This window comes from Lutra lutra, chromosome X (genome assembly GCF_902655055.1).
Source record: "Lutra lutra chromosome X, mLutLut1.2, whole genome shotgun sequence".
Taxonomy (NCBI): domain Eukaryota; kingdom Metazoa; phylum Chordata; class Mammalia; order Carnivora; family Mustelidae; genus Lutra; species Lutra lutra.
In genome coordinates, this window is record NC_062296.1 from 31,271,491 (window position 1) to 31,277,661 (window position 6,171).

A 6,171-nucleotide genomic window follows, 5' to 3' on the forward strand; every position below is an offset into this window, starting at 1 on the left:
GATCCCAGGGTCCTGGGATCGAGCCCCGCATCGGGCTCTCTGCTCAGCAGAGAGCCTGCTTCCTTCTCTCTCTCTCTCTCTGACTGCCTCTCTGCCTACTTGTGATCTCTGTCTGTCAAATAAATAAATAAAAAAAAAAAAACTATGGAGACTCTGAGCTATAAAATTGAAAGCACAGATAGTTACCCTTCGATTCTTGTCCATTTGATCATGTCTTTGACGCGTCTGCTTCTGGAAGTATTCGTTCCTTCTTTTCATTACTAAAAACCTGATACAAATAATAGATGTTGATAATTTAAAAGGCAAACCTTTATTTTCAAAGAAATTAAGTAAAATGTATGTTTTCAAACAATATTATTTTATTATGCATATTTCAACATCTGATCTAAGACAGAATACTAGATACAATTAAAATACAACAGAGTGTTTTGATAAGTGATTTTTCAGCTTAGGTGTGAATTATTACTTACCACATGCATAACAAAGATCAGAAGTTAACCAGGCATTTGGGTGACTATTTTTGTTTAAATTTTCCTCAGGAGTGATGTCAGCAAGATGATACTTAGAGACTCAATGCTTTGTTTCTTCAAAATTCCTGAATTGAAACCCTAACCCGCAATGTGATGGTATGTGGAACAGAGGTCGTTTGGTAAGTAATTAAGATTAGACGAGGTCACGAGGCCAGGGCCCCATGATGGGATTAGTGTCCTTATAAGAAGAGGAAGAGATCAGTTTGCTCTCTCTCCACCACGTTAGAACACAGAGAGAGGTGGCTGGATACAAGACAGGAAGAAAGCCCTCACCAGACTCCTGCCATGCTAGTGCCCTGATGCCAGACTTCCAGCCTCCAGAACTGGAAGAAATAGATTCCTGTCATTTAAACCACCCAGTCTGAGGTATTTTGCCATGGCAGCCCAAGCAGACTAAGACAACAGCAGACTAGGAAGCTATAGGCCCTCCTTGCCTGAGAGATAACACTGAATTAAAAGCTATATATAGACTAGAATGCCTCTATGAGAACTCTAGAGACCAGCTGAGAAGCTACAGCACCCAGGCCATTATAAAACCAAGAAGGGATTCCAGGGAATAGGGTAGGAATATTCACGACATTTAATGTGCCCATTTGTGTCCCTCCCCGTATGCCTCCAGCAGAGAGTAACTGGGGATAAGAAAAACCCATACGAGGACTCCTCCCTTGGGATGGAAACTAGAAGTGGACCATGTCTGCAATGTTCTGGTTTCTCTGGGGGCTGCCTGAGGGACTGGTTTTTGTCTTGCCAGATTCAGAACATTCGTGGGACCGGTGCCAGAGTTTGGAAGCTACTGAAAACAGAAGTAAGCAGCACAGTAAAGCTGCAGTTCTGTAGGCAGATGCCAAGCGGTGCAAGATTATAAAAGGTCTGAAAGGTGCTAGAGTCCCCAGACAGTAGATTGGCGGTCTTCCTCTGCATGAAGCCAGTATTAAAAAACTAGGGAAGGTGTTTATTGTTTCAAATGCCCAAATTCCTTGGGGTGCCTGGAGGGCTCAGTCGGTGAAGCGTCTGCCTGCCTTTAGCTCAGGTCATTATCCCAGGGTCCTGGAATCAAGCCCTGCATCCGCCTACCTGCTCAGCAGGGAGTCTGTTTCTCCCTCTCCCTCTGCCTGTGTCTCCCTGTGCTTGTGGTGCTTGTGCTCCCTCTCTCTCAAATAAACAAACAAAATCACACGCACACACAAAAAAGCCCAAATCTCAGCCAAAAGCATAAGACATACAAAGAAACAGAAACCTGGTCCAATCAAAGGACCAAAATAAGACAGCAGAAATCAGCCTTGAAGCAATGCAGATCTATGAACTACCTGACAAAGAATTTAAAATAATGGTCATAAAAATGCTCAATGAGCTAAAAGAGAACACAGGTACATGACTAAAGGAAATCAGGAAAATGGTGCATGAACAAAATAAGAACATCAGCCAGGAAACAAGAAAGTATAAAAAATAACCGAACAAACTCTGGATCTGAAAAATATAACCGAAATGAAAAATTCGTTAGAGGGTTTCTGCAGGAGATTGGATTCGGCAGAAAAAAGAACCAGCAAACTGGAAGACAGGTCATTGGAAATCATTGATTTGGAGGCGCGAAAACAGAAACAAATGAAGAAAAATGAAAAGAGCCCAAGGGATTTATGGTACATTATCAAGAGGGCCAATATACGCATTATGAGAATCCCAAAAGGGGAGGGGGGCAGAGAGTTTATTTGAAGAGGTAGAAGCAACCCCAATGTCCATTGATGGATAAATAAAGTGTGGTATATACACGCAATGGAATATCTTTCAGCCTTTAAAAGGAAGTAAATCCTGTCACATGCTACCACACGGATGAACCTTGAGAATATCATGCTAGGTAAAATAAGCCAGTCACAAAAAAACAAATACTACATGATTCCACTCACAGGAGGTATCTAAAGCAGTCAAAGTCACAGAAACAGCAAGGAAAATGGTAGTTACCATGGGTTAGGGATAGAGGGAAAATGGGAAGTTATTATTTAATGGGTATAGAGTTTCCATTTTGTGAAATGAAGAAGCTGCGCAGATTTGTTTCACAACATGGTGACTATACTTAAAGTCACTCGAATATATGCCTGAAAGTGATTAAGATGGTAAACTTCATGTTGTTTTTTACAATTTTTTAAAATAAAAAGATGAGGGGCACGTGGGTGGCTCAGTGGGTTAAAGCCTCTGCTTTGGGCTTGGGTCATGATCCTGGGGTCCTGGGATCGAGCCCTGCATCAGGCGCTTTGCTCAGTGCGGAGCCTGCTTCCCCCATCTCTCTCTCTCTCTCTGCCTACTTGTGATCTGTCTGTCAAATAAATAAATAAAATCTTTAAAAAAAAATAAAAATAAGGGGCGCCTGGGTGGCTCAGTGGCCTCTGCCTTTGGCCCAGGTCATGATCTCAGGGTCCTGAGATCGAGCCCCACATCGGGCTCTCTCTGCTCAGCGGGGAGCCTGCTTCCCACCTCTCTTTCTGCCTGCATCTCTGCCTACTTGTGATCTTTCCCTCTCTCCGTTAAGTAAATAAATAAAATCTTAAAAAAAATAAAAATAAAATAAAAAAATAAAAAGATGAAGCTCATGAACTCTTAAGATGTTGCCAGTTGCCATAGATCCTGTCACATAGTCCAAATTTCTCCTTTCACATAATAGGAGATTGAGATCCAGAAAGAGTAAATAATTTGCTTGATATATTTAGTGACAGAATTGGGACACAAAGCCATGTCTTCATATTCTTATGTTGTTTCCACTCACCCATGCTACTTATACTCCATTAGGAGCCTTTCATTAAAAAACATAGATCAGATTCTCACTGGCATCTTCTTTCAAGAAATAAGAAAAATACTAACAACTGGGTAACAAACAGAGCTAGGGAGTAGTGAAGAATTTGGGAATACAGAGAGGGAAATCAATCGGTCTGAGAAGACCTCTGTTTTTAGAGCAATACATAGTAAATTAGAGATTCTAGACCCAAAATTGATTTGTCAGTTGTACTCAGGTTTGAATCTGTTGCAAGAATTACTTGGAATGCTGGTGTGGTAATAAGATGTCAGTTGTCACTCTATAATTGGAGTTTAAATGGCAAGCACTCCAAAACTAAGTACCTCATTTCCTCTGAAGCTGTTATCTGTGTTTAGAAAAGCTTTGTCTGGGCGACAGCCCAACTAATGTAAAGACATGCGCATTTTGCCATTCATTTCATGTAAATTATTTAGTGGAGAGTACAAAAGACAGTTTTTGTTCTGCTTTGCTTCTCTATTTACACACCACTTTCCTGGCCAACGCAGGCATCTGTCTCTGGATATCATTACTGTATCAGGAAAAAGGAGCAAAAGCTGAAATCCAGTATTTTGAAGGTGTGAAACATCCAAATCCACACCTTGTTTACAATAAATTCTGTTTAGGGGCGCCTGGGTGGCTCAGTGGGTTTAGCCGCTGCCTTCGGCTTGGGTCATGATCTCAGGGTCCTGGGATCGAGCCCCGCATCAGGCTCTCTGCTCAGCAGGGAGCCTGCTTCCTCCTCTCTCTCTGCCTGCCTCTCTGCCTGCTTGTGATCTCTCTCTGTCAAATAAATGAATTAAAAAATTCTTTAAAAAAAAAAATAAAAATAAATAAATTCTGTTTAGAGTTGAGAATCATAGTGCTTTTTCAAAATTGAAAAAAGTTATTGTAAATCTCCATAAATAAATAATATTCTGAATATGCTATCATTCTTTATTCCAGATATTTGCACAACTACTTTCATTTAGACCACACTGGGCTGCTACATTGGTGGCTTGTTTAAGGCAGAAATGTACGGAGAACTTCTGGTTTGTCTTTAGCTCCTGGTGAAGCTGGCCTGAGAGGAAGATTTGGTGTGCGGGCATGAAATCACTGAAGTCTTCATTTTCTACTTGGTGGAGAAGCCAACTTCAGATCTGAAGAGTATTATTACACCTAATTGGTCAACTTATGTATAGTATGAGAATGCAAAATTACGGAGTAGAAGAATTCATCTCCAAGGGATCAATTATAAAAGTATATTAATTTTCTGTACTTTATGCATTCTTTTATTCTTCTATAATAGTTCAGCATTTGATAACTTCAACCTTAACTGATCAAGTCTACTTATTTGTGCTGAGACTACAAAAAAAACATAATAATAGAAGATAAAGGAGAAAAAAAATGAACAGAATTGTTCATTGCATTTTAAAATGGAAAATGGTAGAAATATGGCATTGGGCCTCAGGGGAAGTATTATGCCATTTGACAAACAAAACTTACTGTATAAAATGAAGTAAAACATGAAAATCCCTGAGAAATGCAGAAATATTAACTACATGTCATCAGTGTTAAATTTTAATTTTTTATAGCAAATTATTTGTATACTGTTAATGTAAGTAGGATGGGGCCTTTAGCATTAAAATGGTGCCTACAGGGCGCCTGGGTGGCTCAGTGGGTTAAGCTGCTGCCTTCGGCTCAGGTCATGATCTCAGGGTCCTGGGATCGAGGCCCGCGTCGGGCTCTCTGCTCAGCAGGGAGCCTGCTTCCCTCTCTCTCTCTCTCTCTCTGCCTGCCTCTCTATCTACTTGTGATCTCTCTCTGTCAAATAAATAAATAAAATCTTTAAAAAAAAAAAATGGTGCCTACATCAGACATTGTCTATATACACAATAACCCACACATACATTTTGGAAATCATTTTTTAGCTAAAACTAGTAATTCCATGCAGTTGTTAATATGTTCTAAAATACTTGACTAGAAGTTTATAGACAATGCAAACTGAAAGCAATTACCGAGGACTTTGAACTAAAAATAAACTTTTACTCAATTACCTAGTTAATCATAATAAAGATGTCTTGTGGTTTTTGAAACTCAACCAATTTGCAATACTATTAAATTACTTTCCCCACCACGGGCCCCACCCAGGGCAGACAGACCTAGCCTAACAGTTTTATCTGATGACAGTAAATATACACAATATATTCAAAATATATTCAGAAGGTTAGTGTTGCATCTATGCATAGAATAACATGCTCTCCTAGGGTCTGATTGGAAGAAAACAGAAAAGTTCAGCTGCCGAAAGATACAACGATCATTTGTGTGCTGAGAACTCAGAATACTCTCTAGGAAGGAGACAGAGGAAAGAAGCACAGAAATTCATTATCAGAGAAGATGTACTATCGAATCTAGCACAGTTTGTTGTTAGATTAGCCAGCCTAACAAGCTAGAAGTTTTAAAGGGAATGGGACACTGAGTCAATATATTTTTATTGTGGGGAAGGCTTAGTAGGAAAGGCTGAGTAAATGGGGCTCCGCCAGGGAAAGCCAACCTAGATGTAACAAGTTCATGAGGGCCCACTGGAAAACTGGATGATAGGAGAGGTAGTCAGCAAGTTGAAAGATAATTGATGCCATGTATATGTTATCTCCATTCTACTAATATCTCAGTCTCAATACAATGTCTGTTACAAAAACCTATTTAGTCACTAAAATATAGATCTATAAAAAAGAAGCATGCCCTTACATTTCCACATTACTCAACACATTGTACTGATGATTAAGTATTTATTATGTTTTTACCTGTCAAAATCAGACTCAGTTTTGGGTGATGTTTTGACTCTTTCTGTTGGTGAATGTCTTCGATATCCCCCTGATTGGC